General features: G+C 38.4%; 1 pseudogene; it reads right to left on the reverse strand.

Moving 5' to 3' along the window:
- Positions 1-14,193: 14,193 nt before the first annotated feature.
- LOC148009334 (G-type lectin S-receptor-like serine/threonine-protein kinase At2g19130) lies at positions 14,194-20,727 on the reverse strand (annotated as a pseudogene).
- Positions 20,728-20,937: the final 210 nt, after the last annotated feature.

The following is a 20,937-nucleotide window of genomic DNA, read 5'->3' on the forward strand; positions in this document are numbered from 1 at the left end:
CAATTATATGTTGGAGATCTCTCTCTTTACATTCACATGCTCTAATGGTGAAATTTCATCCACAAGTTTGCTCATTAATTAGAGATTGTATGAGAGAGATCTCCATATGTATACTCCACAATAAGGCTTCCTTATAGACTCTTATGCTTGTGGCTCACAACTCCTCACTTGGATGAGGCTTTGATACCATGAAAAGATAGGAGAGAGAGAGGGATCATGAGCTCTTGCAAGGCACACAACATATAGAGGACGTGCTCAAGACAAGAAGCTTTAAATGCTATTCTTTCTTCTTTTTCTTATTCTCTTCTTTTACTTCACAATAATAGTGTATAGAAGATAAAAGAAAATCCAACATAAAAATATATAAGCGGTCCATTGTGTGAACATGCTAAATGACGAGCAAGATCACTAGATAGACATCCCATAACTCGAGTATTGTCCAACTCCATAGTATTACTAAAAGCATATGCTAATATAGGTACCTTTTACACTAGTGATATGAATGTAGAAATGGTCATTGAGGTACATAACTGTCAGCTTGTATATTGAGCTTGACATCCCAATGAGAGAGAGAGAGAGCTATAAATTTATGTTTTGTAATCTATTTTTGAATTTGTAATCTTCTTTTGAAAAGTTTTACTTGTCTACATAGCCCCTCTTAAAATGTGTCCCTTGACCTAGCAAAATATTGGGTCTTAAAGAGCTCAAATATGTGTGTGTGTGTGTTGATTTGTGAATGTGTGCAATGTATGTTTGTGTCTATGGTGTGCATGCATGTGCACACAAATTTTTTCCACTTTATGTGACATCTCATGTATGATTGGCAAGGTTTACATACTTACGACATTGCAAAACTTTAACAAGTGCAAAACACTATCGAAAAATCAATATAATGATATTTATCAACACATTTAGAATGATTATAATCTAACTTTTAATGTCTATGCAAAAAAACATGATTCTGATTATGAGAAATAACAAGATTGTATATGAGCATATGCATGCATGTGTGTATGTAGGCCTTTCTTTATGTGTATGCATGCATAGATGAATGTGGACACGTGTGCTCGTAATAACTAATATATAGATATTGATTCATTCATAATGCATGTCCCTCTTACATACAAAAACACAATGGGGCACTCTTCCTAAACACATACATTCAACATTTGTGTGCTTACTAGGCCTTAACTATTGCAATTCTTTCTAGAAATAAAGGCATATATATGTATATGTGCATGTGCATACATACATATATTGCCATTTGCCTAATCGACAAAAGAACAAAATAAATTCTCCCTCTATGCTTTAAAAAATCATATTTGAAACTTCAGTCCTATAATGAAAGAATTGTCAAATGGAAATAATGATCACACAAACAAAGAACAATAACTCAAAACTCTAGTTGAGCATAGATAAATGATAGCAAACATGATTATAATCTACAGATGCAATTTCTCAAGTACAATTGAGCCCCAACTACACCTCAAGGTGCACCCACATTGGAAAATACAACATATTTTTTAGCCCCTCTCCATATATCCCTCTACATGAGTGTGAGTGCATGCGTGCACGAGTACATTAGGACACAAATTGTCTCTCCTTTACACCAATTATGCAAGTTTGGCTGCTACAAAGTATTTTTTCTATCACCTCCTTGGCATCTACTTCTTGCAACTCCAACTATGGTTGTATGTGCCTCTTCTATCCACTATGATGGGGAAGGGATGATATTGAGACTTAGCTTATTCATACACAAATTAAACCCCTCTTCATCAATATGCTCATTGTTTTGATCGGCAAATGCATCATTATCACATGCTATTTCTCAAGTTGTAGAAAGAAAAACATAAAAATTAAATGAAGATAATGAATAACTCATTACAAACTTGACCAATGGCTTGACAAATATATTCATACATTTTACACAACTTGTACATATACTTCAAGCTTGCATGCATAGATACATATAAGATAGGATTAAATCTAGGAGACCAAAAGACAACAAACCTTGCCTTTCAATTCAAGCTAAATGATTGAGACGAGGAGGATAACTATCTTTTGATTTATTATAACTTAGTTTTGAAGGCTTTGCAAAATTTGAGGTATATGTTTCTTCAGGATATAGTGATCTTGCCAATATGCGGAGAGAGAGAGAGAGAGAGAGAGAGAGAGAGAGAGAGAGAGAGAGAGAGAGAGAGAGAGAGAGAGAGAGAGAGAGAGAGAGAGAGAGAGAGAGAGAGAGAGAGAGAGAGATATGAATAGTTGGTCAAATCAAGGTAGTCACTACCAACACATATCCTTTCCAATCTAAGTGTGAGCTCCTTTTAGATGTATTAATACATGCATTTTTTAATGATAATATGTCATATGAATCCATTCTAGAGTGGGCACCTTTTATGTCCCTCTAAGACCATCTCCAAGCTACCATTACTCTCCTTATGTCGCATTCCTTGTAGTGCACATCCACACATAGATTTTGGAGAATTGTGCCCCATCATCTATGTAGCAAGACAACCAATCCTATCTTCATCCAAAATGCAAGCTTGATTGATCCCTCTCTATAACAATATTCTTAGTACATGCTACAAAAGAAAATTCCTATTAGATGTGCACCAAACATTGTTGACATCAATTAGTACAAATATAGCAAAGGTCTAGAATATCCTCCACCCATCACAAGTGCTTTCTCTACATTATGTCACGCCAAAATGGACACACTACTTTTTGATGCCCTTGTTGGACATAAAAGGTACACATTGGCTTCTTCCTATACTGGGACATGTATTATGGTAAAACCTCTGCCTATGCTAACAAATTGGGATGCTTAGCAATTGAGCAAAAGAAACTACTTATGGATTTCTAACATTCTAATTTTAGTATTTTGACCACTAGGAAATATAAGATCCAAGTAGTATGCATTTTGTATATTTTATAAATTTTCAAATATCTTTTTATGCCTAATTTAATGCATTTTTCTCATTTTTTAATTTTTAAAAATTTTAAACAAGGTTTAAAAATCATATGGATTACAAATGATGTACAATCATGTTTTAATGCATAAATAAAAAATATTAAATAGAGTAAATTAATAACTTTTATATTCTTATTCCATAAAGAAATGCTACACTTACTTAGCAATTCTTTGAGTCTCGTAGTTGCATCTTTGAAGGAATGCCTCCGTACTCTAGCCAGGGAATGTTGATTAGTCAAGTCTCACATAGCAATTGCTTCTAGTTCCCCCTATCTTTGGCATGTCACAATTTGTAATTACACCATTGTACTTTGTATATGTTAGAAACTAGAATATATTGGCTCTTTTAATGATCCTTTAACTCAAAGGTTAAAAGAAAGATTAATGAAATGATTTCTTTCATTGATTAAATAGATTTGGGCACCACGAATGCATGATTTGAGGTTGTGCTTGGATGATGGATTGATAGAGAAAAATGATGACAAGATGAGGGTGGGGTGAATGATTTAGAGGTCTATGACAATGAGGAGTGTGAAGCTACTGATGGCAAGATTGCTTCCTCTCCCCCTCCCCCTTTTTGTTAGACTTGTGGCACCCTATCTCTCTTTACCATTCTAAGCCTTACAATCATCCCCCATCCCAAACCTGTATGGTAAGGGTTTAGCAATGTGAGAGAGGCTTTCATAAACTTTGAAAGAGACTAGTAATTCAAAAGAAATATTTTGTTTGCATTAAGATCCCTGGAATAGGCCAATTGAGTGCTAGTTGACATTTTCACGAGCCATCAATCAAGATGACATCTTTGAGATACATACAAAAAAATCATACTTAGATACTTTTGCAAAAAAGCATTCTCACCTTTAGAGACATAAGACAGTATGAAAGTAATTTGCATGCTCCTCCAATGACTTACTATAAATAAGTATGTTAGTGAGGAAAACAACTATCCCCTTTTTGAGATACTAAGAAAATAAATCATTCATCATCTATTGGAAAGTTATAAGAGCATTCACATTAATCCAAAAAGTAGGTGTTTTTCTCCATGAGCTCAATGATGGGACCTAGGACACCCTCTTATTTCTTCAAGAGACTCAATCCACAAAGTACGACAAATATCTCTCACCTAGCCTCTTGTATGATTCACAAACACAATGATTCATTTGTAGTGTGCTCGCTATACATTCCATCAAGCATGATGGTAGCACATGGCCAACTCCATGATCCAAGTGAGTGCCCTTCAATTCTCAACCCTCTATGGCCTCCATATGCATGAGAGGAGCCTAGATACATCAAGAAAGAGTGTGAAGAGAATATGAAAAGCTAAGTACACCACATTAGCATACACATAAATAGCCTCTTGTATTCATTTTTATCATTTAAATACAAAAATATTAGGGTGACGATTTCCCCATTCCTCTTGGGGATCCTTCCCTTTTTGTAGCCTTTTTCAACCATTTACATATAAATAAACTTTAATATTCACAAATGAATAAATTGGATAAAGAATGCTATAGCTCTACTAAGTACAATTTACAAGGGAGGGAACCTGCTACTCTCATAAAATTGTGACACCAAACATTTATATCAAAATTTATATGGCCTAACTATTTTCTTTGTCTTGCCCGATCTTCTTGTCTTTAATAATGTTGTCTTGCTATATTTTTGTTAACATCTATCCCCCCCTCATAGATGAGTATTAGTCCCAAGGCATTTTCTCTAACAAGATGGTACTACTCTATTGGTGAGAGGATCTGGGACACCTGATGAGGGAAATGGTAGGGGTGTGGAGTGATGTAGCAAAGGAGATATATGTAGCCTAGTAAAAGGAATTGAGAGCAATGAAGTTAGCTTAAGAAGGAGAAAGAAGTGATGGTTGATATGATGAAGGGGTTGTGATGGGTGTGGGCTACCAATGTTGGTGGTTTGTGATTGAAAAGTTCTATGGTACTTGTTTGTCACTTGTGCTCTTCATAATTAAGAAATGTGTCTATTTACTCATGCAATGTGACTATGTGCTCATGCATGTGCAACTAAATCTAGATTGAATGCCAAGCAAACTTGGAATGTTGTTTGTAGATCTATCTTTCCTTTCTCCTAAGCCACTTTGATCTCATTATCAATGAGCTATGAGCTAAACATCATTATCTACATGCTTAGCTTAGCTATTTTGATTCTGTAGCCTAGAAGTGACTAGTCTTGCTCCTTCTGTCTATCTTAAAGCTCACTTATGGTAGTCTCTTGTCCTTTAAGCAGATCCTGCAGCTTTTTAAGTGATGTATTGTGCTTCTTTAGCTGATTTTGAAGCTCTTGTACATGCTCCTCTTAGAGTTCTTTGAGCATAATGTCATTCTATTTCATTTGGTTTTGGAGATCCATGAGTACCAAATCATGCTCCTTCAGCTAATGTTAAAACTCTTGCTCTTGTTTTTCTTGAATCTCCTTTAGTACCTTGTCATGTTTGTACAATTGAGCATGGAGATCCTCAACTTGATTTTCTTAGTCTATGAGGAAGCTTTTGTACTCTTCCTATGTTCTCTCTAGTCTATCATGGAGCTCCTAGTTGGCTTTGAGTGCATGGAGTCTTCTTTCAGCTGTTTGATTATCTACAAATGCTCCTATCCTTCCTATTACATTTTGCCCCTTGCAGGATTCTTGGGTATTGTTTGTAGTAGCTATTGGGTGAGAGCTCTCTTCTGGATTGTTTGTGGTGACTTTAAGTATGGGCCATGCCTTTCCAAAGTCGATAATTTGCACTTGCATGGTACAAAGTTGAGCCGTTAACTCTTAGAGAGTTGTAGAATTGATGGTTGGTTCTAATGTCACCTTCTCCTTTCTTTTCTAGAACTACTTTCTCCTTTTTGGGCTATAAGGTTTGCTACCAATTGTGTGCTGAATTGGCCCTTCCTACATATGGACTCTTCTATTGATGCTCTAATAGCCCTTTCATACTCTTCCTATGATTACCTCATTCTAGCTTCCAATTTTCTCCATTCCTTTTTGGGCCTCCTTTTAGTAGCATTGCCACCCAATCACTTTTCTTTTATGTCACTTTGGCTTGGGTTCTACCTTCTTCTCTTTGCCTCTTTTCTCTTTCAATGGTTTAACATGCCTAACTAAGGACCCCTTGTGACAGGATTCATTGGCCTATCAAGAGGTTATCCTAAGTGATGCATCCTAGTTTTCCTTAGAGTAACATTGGATTTATCACCTAAGCTCTTTTGGGTCTAGTCCACAATGGAAGATTCCAACCATAAACCATAAGGATCGGCATAAATTCAGATTCCTAATTTAATGCTAAAGTTACATATAAGATTTTAAGTGTCGATCCTCGGTCCTTGGGCCATTGCATTTTCAAGTCAACTCAAGACAAAGTAGATCAATGTTGCACTTGGTTCATTAGTGAGTGAGAAATGAGGGGGAACGGTATGCATTAACCCCTCTACTCATAGGGTATAGTCTTGACTTTGGTCCCCTAAGATGCCATTTTTTGGGATCTAAGATAATACAATCGATAGTCACATATTTGGCCCTTTCCTGATTTGATCGCCTTGAAGGAAAACTATTAGCTCACCGAGACCACCCATCCATAGGATAGACCGGTTGAGAATCTCATTCTCCCACTTTCCTCTAGGGTGCATTTTAGTTATTTTATTATCTTAACACATTTATGTTTGACATGTGAAGACAACTTTCTTAATTAGTCATTAACACTAGTTCCTTCACATAATTTATTGTCACAAACACAAAGACAATGTCAAGCAATCCTTTGAAAGCCCTTGCAAAACAATATATTTTTATCTTGCAGCTTCTCCAAGGTGCAATGCCAACCCGGCATTCTATCCATTAATGTAAGACTAATGGCTAGATCTCAAACACATGATCCACCAATCCATCCTTATCTAGCATCATGGCCTTCTAGGAAATTCATCTTGGGCTTGTAAGGGTTATGGTCCTCAATAAACCCAAGGGATTTATGAACAAAGCCCCATGGCACCCTTGTCACATCCTAGCCAAATACCTTACATGTGCTCACAGTACAATATTAGTTTCAAGGATGGAATACTCATCAATCATTGACCCCCTTTTGATCCCCAGGAGGGTCTCACAATTAATCTTGGACTTTAATAAGTGTAGGAACAATAATTCAACTTCTTAATTTTTACCATGCCCTCCTAGGGTGGTTACTTAATACCTTTACTATCAATAATTTTGATGGCTTTAGGGTACTATTCATGCAATAAGGTTCCTTACTCATGTGCCTTATCATAAAATATCTTGGTATTCAAAGACTTTAAGATAGGCCTTTTTCCCTTTCCCTATAAGCTATGCCAAGCATTCCCTTTTCTTTGATTTATCAAACAACCCTATAATACAAGATCTTATATGTGTGCTAGAAGAACCTAGGGGTCCAAGTCCTTTGCTCTTGGTGGATCTAATGTATTCCCATTCAATGGGATGGTTGTCTCAATATGACATCATGGAGTCATCTTCAAGCTCTGATGTCCTCCATGACCAAGGTAGCTATGATTGTTGTACTGAGAGTATTGGAAGGATGGTTGGTTGTTGCTATGGATATCAGATATCTATGTCATGCCAATATTTGTTATAGTGTTGTTGATACCAAAACACATAACAAATAGGAGAAACTTGTGAGCCCACTTGAGACCAATCAACTTTCTCTTGGGAGCTTAATAAACTAGCTCAAATTCTAATTTGTCTCTATGGAGACAAATTTTTAGTGTATTCTTCATTCCTCATTATAGCACACTCAATCATCCATTAGCACTCTACCCTCACACTATTGCCTACACACCATCAGAAGCTATTGTTACTCTATCTCAGCATGCTGCCTATTTGAAGGACATCACCCCATTGTAATATCTCCGCACAATAAAAGTTAGTTGGTTGGTTCGTAAGTTAGTTAGTCAATTAATAAGTTAGTAAGATTACTAACTAAAGACTAACTAAGGTAAAAACTAACTAACATTAATTATTGATAATTTTTATTTAATTTAAAATATTTTATTTAGAAAAATCGAGTCGTAAATTTGATATTTTTCTTGAATTGGCAAAGACCGTAGCTACCCTTCACGTAAATTACAACATGAATGAGACTTATGAGTTATATTAATCACTAAGTTCATGTGTATAGTTTGGAAGGTCCAAAAACATTAGATTTTGGGCAAAGCTAGTATATTTTAGATATTTTAGATATTATCCTGAAAAAAGATATGGAGATTTTTAGAACTGGATGTCATTTAAAAGAAAAGACAAGTGATATTTTAGTTAATTTGAAGATTTTATAAAAATAAAAATAAAGAAAAGTGACTGGCGAAATCGCGTGCGCCGCGATCGCAGTTTACAGGCAGTAGATAGCACTTCGAACAGAGAAAAGAAGGAGGAGTGAACTAAGAGCTTTCTAATCAAGTGTCTTGGGATTTTACCCCCCTTTCGGAGCCAATGGAACCATCAGATTTATGATCTGAGCATCAGATCACTGATCTTTCCAAGATCCCCCTCCATAAAGAGCTCTACTTCTCAACCACAAGCCCTCTTCTCTAATTCACTATAAATATGAGGCATGGGAGAGGCATAAAAAGCATAAGGAGACCCCGAGAGGCTGCGAGAGAGAGGTAGAGAGGAGGATACTCCTCCAAGAGATTGTGAGGAAGAGCTTGAAAGAGAGCTTGAGAGAGAGAGAGAGGTAGAGAGAGAGAAGAGTCATCCCGAGAGGATGCAAGGAAGAGAATTAGCTCAATTCCCTCTATCTCGATCCTCAACTTAAACATCTTCTCTTACACTCTCCCATCTTGAATCTATTCCACCTTCTTAATCTCTTGAGTCTTCCTGCGACGATGGCCTCCAAGCGAAGAATGTCGCGTGCGAACGACAATCCTGCAACCAGCAACAAGGCTTCGGGCAAAGGCCTCACCGTCAATCCAAATGCGGTTCCGGTCGTAAGTAATGTATTTTCAAATTGATTGATGCTTGCTTTGATTCTCGTATGAGATACGTTAGGCCCCATACTATTGCACGAGTATAGGTAATGGAAAATGATAAATTTCATCTCACCTATTCGGAAGATGGAGTTTGCGAAGTGCATATATCAAGGGTAGATAATTGCACCTAGTTACATATGACTTATTTTCTAGTAGAGAAATTACAAGGAAGAATCAGTCAAGCGTTATGAATGGCATAGTTGTAAAAAAGAACGACATTAAAAGATTGGGCATACAAGTGCTAGATTAAAGTATAGTCAAGGGTTATAAATAGCACAATTACTAAAAGAATATGACATTGAGAATCATGAATAGAAAGTACTAGTTGAAAGTTAAGATACTTCAAAAGTACTTAGCCTAAGAGCCCGAATATTAAGAAAAACTAGATTCTAACTCAATGCACGGCCTATTGGAGTCTAATTACTTGAGATCATCTCGCACTTATCTTATCAAGTATTTACACGTTATGCCTATAACATGTTTGATATATGAGGATAAATTTCTAGTTGCCTCATGACTTGACTAAGAGTTAGTACAAGAAATTGATCATAAGGGTTAAAACTAGGATGTCTTGAGATCCGTTGGATAAGGATGACTTTTGCCAATCCAAATCCAGGGTTGGGATTACCAATCAAGGTAAGTGACCTATAGAACTTACATCATGAATAGTTTTTGAACCCTTAACATATGTGCCCTAGCTGAAGGAAGGAAGTGTTAACAACATTTTTGCATGGTATTGCTCTTAGGTCCCAAGGGGAAGAGCAAATATACGATGGAAATGTTATATCATCTATTCTGGCATTGGAAGGAAAGAATGCAATCGGTTTTGATGATTGATCGAACAACATCTTAAATGCTTTTATATTCAACTGGTTGTTAGTTGTTGTTTGGATGATTATTCCAAGTGCTTGTGATTTATGGTAAATGCATGGCAAGGGTCTGTGATGACAAGTTGCCATGGGATTAAAGGAATGTTTTTTTGGAAAATGATATTAGGCTGAATGCCTTGTTTGTGCTTGATTCTTAAAGGATTTAATTAAGGAAGGATATATTGTACGGGTGGATCACCTCTATGGTCACACCGCGTATTAACCCATGAGGGCACTGCTCGATTCATGGGCCGAAGGTCGAGTGGTGAAAAGGCCAACCGCGGGAATGATGTTTCGCTCCTAGACAGCTTGCGGGTCAGTTGGAGCTCTGGATACCCCTTGCTAGGTCTAGAATGGAGTTGAAGACCTCCGTGGCCCCCAACATCTGGCCATGTTGGGAGATCCTATTCTAGATAAAGGATTGAGTTTTTGGTGCCATGTGAATTGGACCAGTTACTTCTGCAGGGCAGAAGGGATACTTCTGTTGGACAGAAGCGAAACATAATTTCTCCTGTATGGGCGGGAGACAAAGATTAACTTGAAGATAAGTTAAGAAAATTGTTTGATCTTGTTTGTCAATAGATTGCTTTGCTCTGTTTTCGTGTCTGTGCTATAATTTACGCGAACGAACCTTGTTCCCTAAAAGGCTTAATTAATGAAGCTGATTTTAAGTGTCACACATAAATGTGGTAGGACCTGATTAGAAAACTAAAGCTATTAAGGGAAGCGGGTGGGCGGAACCCTCGACGGGTCCATCCTATGGTAGGGTGGTCCCAGAGAACTGGGAGGCTTCTCACAAGTTTTTATCATCATTCGACCTTTAGGTATTGATAGGTTAGAACCCGATTCATGCCGTTTTAGGGGATCGGAATGGGACTATGCCTTATGGGCAGAGAGGTTGAGCAACGCATCCCTCTCATTTCCCATTCTCTTTGAACCAAGCGCGGGATAGATCTGCTTCGGGTTGGGTATCTTTGCGTAAAGTAGGATGTCCAATACCCGACGCTAGAATGCTAATAGGAGACCTTGACAACTAGGAACCCAAATTTCAGGTCGATCCTAGTGGGTTCGGTTGTGAAGGTTTCGTTGCGAGGCGGATTCGGGAAACCCTAGACGACAAAACTCGGAACATTCCCTGGAGTGCCGGGCAGCGACGCTTAGATTCGTTTCTCGATAGACCGCTAAAAGAGTGCCTGGAATGCTGATGGGCGGGCACCTCACACCCATCAATGGAGAACCTTGACACATAGTTGCTACTAGATCGGAATTTTGCAATACAAGACATGTTCAAACTTCCACAAGTTTTTCTTGAGGCTACCATTGCTTGATGACACCATCTACAATGTGTTGAGGTTAGTTTCATTGTAGTTGACATAATTGGAGACACTTACACCTATTGTATAGCCTCCTCTATTATCTAAAGAGCTAACATAATCATAGACCTTATCAGATCTATGTTTCGTATGCCTTAAACCTAGATTTATTGATACCATCTTCCTAGAGCATTGTCAAAGCCACAAGTGGACTGATGTTGTGTTTTCAGATCCCTCCCAGCTACAACACACTAGAACATCAATGCCTCCAAATAAGGTTCTTCTTGTGGTGGGACAAGATGGACTAAAATCTCTCCATTTTTCAAGGGTTCCATGCAAAGTTATTAAGCATTTTTGTTGCTGCTATTTGTGCTTAAGTGACTGCACTTTCAATTGAGGACATGTGTCTAAATTTTCCTACATGTTGATTAGACTGCTGCTCACAAGTTTCACCTATTATGTGTTTTGATATACATCATAGTTGGCTGAGACTATGTTCTGTTTTGTAGTAACTCTATGTTGATAGTAGAAATGGCAATGCTTGTATTTTCCACTCAAGTCTACATTGTATTTTCTCTGTAACTACTTTTTTTGTTGTAGACATCTCAGCTTGCTATGTGTACTATCAAAAATTTTATTGCATCTTTGCTATATGTTGTATTAACATGGTCAAAGTTAATGCTATTCTTATTTTTGCTCGTAGCCTCTGCGAATGTACATGTGTAGATTTGAATCATTGCTTTTGAACTGCTTGCACATTTGAGACAATTGTGAATAATTATGCAAGTCAGTCAAGTCCAAGCATTAAGATAGTCTACTAAACCAATGCTCCTTATTATCTCAATCATGCGAGTTGAAGAGAGTTTCCTCTCTTGATCAAGTGCATGTCCATGTCCTTGTGGACTAGCTAAAGGGACTAGGTGACCATTTAGGGTCACAGCTCGCATGGTCATCAACAGAGCCTCATACAACATAAGTAGCTTTTCCCACACTTTTGAAGCTATTATGAAGGAGGTAACCCATCAAAAGGACCTCTTTCATTTGGGAAGAGCAAAGTAGGCATGAGCATCATTTGTCTCCCAAGTATGAATTGCCTCCTTGTAGTTGTCTTGGTGCCAATTGTCTAGAATAGGATTTGGCACCTTGTGATGCATGATAGCTTCTAAAACAATATAACATATGTGCTTTTAAAATTTTCACAAACCCAGCTTTCATCACAGCACTCCAAGTTGGATAGTTATAACTTTAGGCTTATCAAAAGTAGAACAACATGGAGGTGCCATTTTAGAGGAGAGAGAGAATATTGACAAGACTCATCCCAAGAGGTACTATTCAAGAGTTCATGCATTGTAGGTGATAGCTGTACAAAGAATAAAGGGAAGATAGAAGAAAGATCAAATGAGGCACAACATAGGGTGACCCCCCTAAGGGAACCTTTGACCATTTGGATAGCCATTGTTGCTAAGAGAAAGATGGTGAAAAAGTCTTCCATTTGTATAATTAATTATGATTTAATCAAGGCAAAGTATGTGTGTTTAAAGATGAGGATATCCATAAAAATATTTTGTATGAGTGTCATGTCATGCCAATCATGGGACATCATCACATATATTGGACATTAGCATTGGTTGCTTACTATTTTAGTTGGCTGCACATGAAGATTTTGGTTGAGTCCTGCATGTATGAGTGCCTAAAATGTCAATTTAATAAAGTTGAATAGCACAAACAAGCATGTATGCTACATCATTTACGAATTCCCCAAATAAGAAGTGGGGTGGCATTTCTATGGATTTGTAGTAGGATTAGCACATATGATTTGAGGTCGTGATGAAATTTGGGTTATGGTCAATCGAGTGAAAAAAAACTCATTTTATTTTGAGAAAGACAATTGTTAAAAGCCACCAATTAACTAGTCTTTTTGTCAAACATATTTATAGACTTTATAGTTATGAAATAGTCAATGACCATGATCTGAAGTTCACTGCCCATTTTTGGTAGACAATCTTCTAGAAATTGAAAACTTGATTGTCCATGTCATCCTTAGAGCATCTTCAAGATTGATGCATAGCCTAGAAGGACAAATCAAACTATAGAGGATATGATGGGTGCATATATCTCCCATAAACAAATCGAACTATAAAGGATGTGATGGGTCTATTTTTCTCCCATAGACAATATAATTGGAAGTGTTAACATTCTTAGATTGGGTTCACTTATAATAATGCTAATGATTCATATTAACCAACATTGTAATCTCCTAAGAGCTCCTAGAGGGCATCTAGGTTTACCTTAAAGACCCAAAGGTTTTTGATTCAATAATCATTTGTGCAAGTGCTATAAGTTACCTTTGAGATATTTTGGTCCTTTTCAAATTACGAAGAAGATAAGTAGTATATCCTACGACCTTGATTGACCTATGAAGATCTGAGTTCATCTAGTGTTCCACTTAAGTTGTTCAAAACAACAAGAAGGCAAGGTGAAGTGATAGTTTTAATTGCAAAATTCCCATAGCTCAATGATATTTCTTGTTATGTTCCAATTGAACTTAAATTTCTTCTTACCCATAGGACCAAAGAATCATGTCGGATTGTTTATCTCAAGTATTTGGTCTAGCGGGAGAACCACCCATAGGTGGGTGCCACTTGGGAGTTGGTAAGTTTGTTGAAGATTCATTTTTCCTGCTTCATTTTTAAGGATACTGTTGACGAAAAAAATCATTCGTAAGAGTAGAAATGTTACATCCTTGGACATTCAAATGGGTGCTAGTAGCATTGGTCACAATGGTCATGAAGTGGGCTAATACACAAAAAGGGCATGTCAGTTGAAACCTATTTATAAGACTTAACACCCTATTGTGCACATTGTTGTGTGATCGTAACTCTAGGACTCTTAGCCCATAGGCCAACATGTCCATACACTAGAATGGTGTGGATAAGTGATATGGATGAGCTTCCAGGCTTAGAGAGGTAAACCGTTTGGATTTATGACTATAACAACCTTAAGAAATTTCCTTTTTCTAAACATTAGAAGGTCACTAGCTACACACAGAAGACATCAACTTCATCATCAACAGCATCATACTCGTTGTCGAATGCTGCTTTGCACATATCTATAATGGAGATGAGCCAAGAAAATCCTACATGCAACATAGTATCACACAAAGGTCATCAAGTGAAGGGATGATTGAAGGCTATATAAAGCCTTAGGTTATAATGCATTAAGGCTAGAGATTTACTCTTAGTTGGAACTACTACACTACTAAACACACACACACACACACACACACACACACACACACACACACACACACACACACACACACACACACACACAAAGAGAGAGAGGGAGATATATGTATGTATGTATGTATGTATGTATGTATGTATGTATGTATGTATGTATGTATGTGGAGAGAGAGGGAGATATATGTATGCATGTGTGTGTGTGTGTGTGTGTGTGTTTGTGTAGAAACTATCAGAGAGAGAGTCTTGACTCAAGGACCATGCTTCACCTTGCAAATTACTTTGTCATTCTCTTTGCTCCACCTACCTACTTTAAAGCAAATTTGTCTCCTTATACCACATCCTTTCCATTCCCTATCATCATCACCCTACCCTGTTTGTTCTCCTTATTATCTACCTTAGGAATACATCTACAATCCTTCCAAGATCCATCATAACCTCATCACCAAGGCTACCCTTCTAAGCCAAATTTCTTACTACTTAAACCCCACCTACACTTCATTCGTACTTATTCTCTTACTTCGAATAACCTTGGTTCAAGGCTCAAGTTTGGAGAAAAAGAAAGCAAGGAACATGCCAACAAAGATGGCCGCTAAGCAAAGAAGTACTAAAGCTGGGATGCAAGGTAGCATACGCAAGTGATGCCCCCATTCCACAACCGCAAGTCTAGGTTATTTCTTTTTATTTTTGTGGTGGTCAATTAAACTACTAGAGAGACCACAATCCTTTTGGATACTCAAGTTGTCAAGTAGAAGAACAAAACACTAAGCACTTAAGAGGAAATTGAATTAGAACTAGCCTCCCGTGATGGCACCTAGTCCTCAAATAAATCATATATTTTTTTCATATTAGTAATGAATTATGGAAATAGATAATTCGTTTGAGATATCTAAATCTAAATCTAGCTACCTCACAAAAGGAATTAAGAAAGTTGTTAACCTAATTTCACTAGAATAGATGTTAATGAGTACCTCGCTAGGGTTGAAACATAAGAATTAATCATTTAGAAATAAAGCTAGATACTTGAATAGAGGTATCATTGTTGCTAAAAGAGGATTAACTAGGAAGAGGCCCAAAATCATAACTTGAGACTATGGAACCTATGTTTGTCAAGTCAAGGCCAACATGGGCACTTATGCATAAGAGTATTTTCTTGTTGCATTGAAAGGCTATTTTAAAAATGATTGTGATTTCTAAAAAAGGAATGCTTAAATATAAATTTAACTTATGTTTGAGTGCACTAGGCCCAATGATAGTTACACTAGCTCTAGACTTAGGGAGTTGGTTTATTGTTCAAGATCACTAGATTTGGCACCGAATGTGAGAGGTCTCTCTACAAGGACTCATTGTAGGCTAGGAGGTGCCAAGGAAACAAAGGGCTCTCACCCTAATTTTTGGGCATTTTAGGACTATCTTATCCCTTGCAAGCCCAGGTGGATCTCTTGGAAGGCCCTGATACCACTAATATCTAATGAAATTTTGTCAAAATGACAAAGCCTAGAACCATTTTCTTGTGTTCTGATCTATGTCTACATAAGCCATGCACTCCTACAAATTTTCATGGAGAGATCAGTTCATGCATATTCTAGACTAACTTTATGATCCTTCCCCACTGTATTGGGAAGGATGATGGATGCGAAATGGAGTACATTACTTCATTGATGTGGATAAACTTCCATACATCTAAACCAAATTCATACACGTGAAATGGAGTATATTGCTTCATTGACGCATACCAACTTCCATAGATAAACCAACCTCAAAAGATTGCAATGGATGGAAAATTTGAAAATTGTTAAGATATTTATTTTTGAAGATTCTAGGGTTAATCCAACTCTTTTTACAGGAGGATGGCAAGTTTATCTAAACTGTTACATTTATGAGGAAGTAACCAAAGTAATCTCGTTAGATAGAGTTGTTATTTTAGGCTACAATTACTATAAAGAAGGTTATCTCAACATTTGCTCCAAGTACAGAATCTTGGATGTGTTTGCCAAACCCCCATCTTATAGTGCCATAGGTGAATCTTATAATACAACCCTATTCATGATGTAATATCTTTGGCTCTAGTAAAAAAATAAATTGAATAAAAGATGTTTCATTTCTCTTCAACCTATGCAAAAATTATAGTTTTAAAGGAAAATATTAAGTTGAAATATTTGAAAGCTTTATATACACATACTAAATGAATTCTTGCATATCCCAAGTCATTCCAACTATAATTGATCCTATCAAAGTGTAAGAGAAGAAATCTCTTCTAAAGAGATCAAACCTTCAAAATTTGATGGGAAAGGAAAGGATGTGGAAATAGATGTGGACATTTGGATTAAGCCTATGGAAGACTACCTTTGAGCTACAAGGACAAGTACCCCTAATCAAGCTATGTTGGCCAAGATAAAACTAACAAGGGAAGCACATCTTTGGTGGAAGCTATGGTATAAAGACACTAGAGTCTCGAATGTTGTTGCCACATGAGAATTCATAAAAGAATACGTGTGTGGAAGGTATCTCTTGCCTTCCTATTGTGCCTCAAAGATGAATGAGTTCTTCAAGCTTCACTAACAGTTGTGCTTGGAAGCATATTACTCTTGATTTGTAACTCTTCAAAAGTACGCTTTGGCTATGGATATCACCCAACAAGTAGCTAGGTTTTGTTGAAGCCTCAATCCTCCTTTGAATACTCAGTTGTGGAAGCCATGCAACCCACTAATATATAGGATCCCTTGATAAGAGCAAAGTTGCTTAGTCTCTTCAAGCACAATCAATGAACACAAGATATTGGAATCAAGAATCACCCAATAGAGGACCTTATGCATTCATAAAGAGGGCACCAAAGCAATAGCATTTCAATGTAAGGAAGAAGATAAAAACTAATACAATTGGCACTTTCATTCCCATAAATCAAATCAATAATTCCCAAAGGTGTTTCAATTGCAATGAATTGGACCACTAGAAAAGACAGTGCCCTAAACTAAACCAACCATCTTGACAGGAATAGTTTCTTGGCTAAAATAGAGGGGCAAGAGAATTCATGCTACTCTTGACAAGAAGGGATCAAATTATTAGTTCTCAATAATTCACACACCAGCAAACTACCAAAGTAAATCCTTCCAAGTCTTGATAGATTGTTGCGAAAGGACTCATTCCTTTATTTCTTCAAAGCATACACAAAAATTAGACATAGAAATCACATAAGCATCTAAACTCTTGGTAGAATTAGCTAATCGAAAAGAAGTTGTGCCATCATACCAAACTAGAAATGTAGAGTTTGATTTAGGCAATGAGCCTACAAGCATAAGTTCTATATCATGAACTTGGGTACTTATGAGTGCCTTCTTGAAATAGGCTGGTTAATAAAAGCAAGAAGAGAGTTTATATGACATGAGACAAAAAGACAAATTGGGTACAATCTCCCCCCATGCCTTGTGTGAGCGCTCCATAAGGCATGTATTTATAAATCTATTAATTTCCAAGCTCAAAAATAGCCCAATTTATAGTTAGCATGCTTTGGATTTTGTGTTTGCTTTTGTCCAAATGAAGAATAAATTGGTTGGACATTCCAAAAGTAGGGTTGCGCCTAAATACAATGTCCAATAATAAAATATTTAAACCGAATGTCTATGCGTATACAAAATAATAAATATTTATCGAGCACTTTAATAAATAAGCATGCCTAAATAAATATTAGCACTGTGTCTTTAATAATAAGATGCACACCCATAAAAAATGATAATTCTTCTAAGTAATTTGAATACACGCAATCACCCGATGCTTTCCAATGCCACTGCTGCCTGTGCTCTACACATCAACTGAAGCATTCACAATTGTTAGAAAATAATAAAATTAAATCGAAAAAGGTGAATACCTAACAACCTTTAGCTACAAAATAAATAAATAGGTTGGAACTCTGTCCTAGCCTTGATTATATTGAGACTTGCATGGATTACTCTGACGTAAAGGAAAACTCTAAATATCACTTGGAGATGAAAAAGATGCAGTGCAAACCATTGTGATTATACTTTCAAGCCTGCTCTCCTCTCGTGTGTGCATGTCTGGCTTTCTCTTCTCCCACTTTAAGATTTAGAGAGAGGATAAAGCTACGATTGGATCTACCACACTATGCTTGTTAATGATGAAAAGCAAATGAAAGCCATTGGCTCTCTCGTAAGCAATAGGATCATCCCCACCAATCAGATGCCTTGGATCATACCTTGTCGCACCCATACATAAAGTCATGAAAGAAGAAGAGAGAGAGGGGAATGAATTACCTTGAAGGCGAGGGTCTACAAGACATGTGAGGTTAGTGTTGGGCTGGTGGATGAGCCGAGCCATGATGGGTCCATGCTCCACATATTGGATGTTGCGGCGGCCGCTTACAAGCTCCAGGAGCGTCATGCCAAAGCTGTAGACATCGGCCTTGGAGGTGATGGGATGCCCTGCAATCCACTCAGGGGCCAGGTAGCCTCGCGTCCCGCGCAGCGTCGTGAGCATGCGGCTGAACTCATGCCCCATCAGCTTCGCCAGCCCGAAATCCGCCACCTTGGCGTTGCACTCCGCATGTTCTCAGGCTTGATGTCGCAGTGGATGATGCACTCCCTGCACGACTCGTGCAGGTACGCCAGGCCCCTGGCGGCACCAAGTGCCACGTGGAACCGCTGCCGCCAGCTCACCAGCAGCGGCGGTGGGATCGATGCAGCAGCAACATCATCTTCTTCTTCAATACTGCTGGCGAACAGAGCCCCAGCCAGTGAGCCTTTCTCCGCCATCTCGTACACCAGCAGCCTCTGCTTCCCCTCCGAGCAGAAGCCCAGCAGCCTTACCAGGTTCACATGCTGGATCCTCCCTACGGTCCTTACCTCAGCCTGGAATTGCTTGTGATCCCCTTCCCCCTCCAGCCTCCGCAGCTTCTTCACAGCCACCACCACTGAACTGTCCCGCCCCCTCCACCCCCAGTACTCCCTCTACTCCCGACCACCCCCTTGTACATTGGGCTGTGGATATATATCACCAAGGGCCCCACGGTCTTTCACCGGTTTACCCGGTCATTGGGTGAATGTGGGGCCCACAAATTAAAAGCCCCCTAAAAGGGACATTGGTCTTGCCTCGAGTATCATCCCAAGGGTTGAACCATGTACCCCCCATTCCACACAGTGGTACTTTGTGCCCACAAATCACATTAATGAAGGACTTCTATCTCGTTTCAACTAAATTTTTGAAAAACAAAAAGATTGAGAGACCGGCAAGTTACCGGCATGTCCCCATAAAAGTGGGACCCATACTAAAATTTATCTTCGGCTTGTACACTGCCCCAAACCCCCCACCCCCCAACTTCTCCCTAAATTCCCTCGTTGCTGCCTGCAACTCTGCATACGTGAAAGTCCTCAATCTTGCTTCCCCATCTGCAATTACCCTTTGCCTCCCCTTCCTAATCTTGATCATCACCATCACCCACGCTACTATCAACGCACCCGTTGCTGCCCCTCCTACTCCAACACCGATTGCCTTCCCACTCAAAGACCTTTTGCTGGAATGGTCGCTGGTAGGCATGTCCTTTGCAGAAACCCGAATGTAAAAAGTGCCAGTTGTAGTAGAGCTTCGCCTTCCATTGAACAAATTACCTACAAAAATTGAGCAATTCCCACTGCTCCCTTCATAATAGAAGGAGGAGCACGAGCAGTTATTTAAGCACATATGTTGGCATTTTCCTTTATCTTCCACCTGCAATCAGCTTGCAGAATCCATGTCAAACAAGATCCCATTGAGAGCATAAAACCCATCATTGCTTATGCCCAAACTGCAATTTAGAGGAGAAGCTCTTTCACACCCATGTATGGATACTTGTGGGGTAGAGTCATCCCACTCTGCTTTACTGACTGGTTGAAAGCCAAAATCTGGGCATTTGCAGTGGGGTACAGATGAACTGTTGCATATGCCATTTATTCCACACACCCCAATAACATTACAGGGGCCATCTAGCTTAGCCCAATAATTGCTCCACCCCTTCCCAGGCATATAACTCGACTGTGTGATTTGCCCTCTATTACTCATAATAAACCTTGAAACATTGAAATTGATGCCCACACCAGGCTTAACATACCAAGTAAACCCATAATCATTTAAGGTAAAGTTGTATATCCAATTGGCGGTCATTTCTTGCACATTGGAAAAAATTTGTCCATTCCAGGCACCACTCGACCAATATGGTTTGGAGTCATTGTAAATTGAGACGAAATCAAGGTTGGAATCGCCCATTTGCAGTGCACAAGGACCAAAGGATGGATCATTTGGAGTAAGCCATGACCGGATTTGCTTACCTGAGCCTGGGCTCATAGTGGGCAGCCATGTATCTCTTGGCTCACACTACAAGGATATGGAGGTATAGCGATGGCGGTTTCCGATGCAAAATAGCGGTGTTGCTATGACGGTACTCAGATGAAAAAAACACGGGCTGAAACCTGAGCGCGTTATTTTGTACGCATACACGAAAGAGAGAACCAAAGGGAGAGCAAACATCTTGCTTTTGAGAGGGAGAGGGAGAGA

This window comes from Lygodium microphyllum, unplaced genomic scaffold (assembly GCF_053477565.2).
Source record: "Lygodium microphyllum isolate KBCC unplaced genomic scaffold, Lygodium_microphyllum_v1.1.10 scaffold_31, whole genome shotgun sequence".
Classification (NCBI taxonomy): Eukaryota; Viridiplantae; Streptophyta; class Polypodiopsida; order Schizaeales; family Lygodiaceae; genus Lygodium; species Lygodium microphyllum.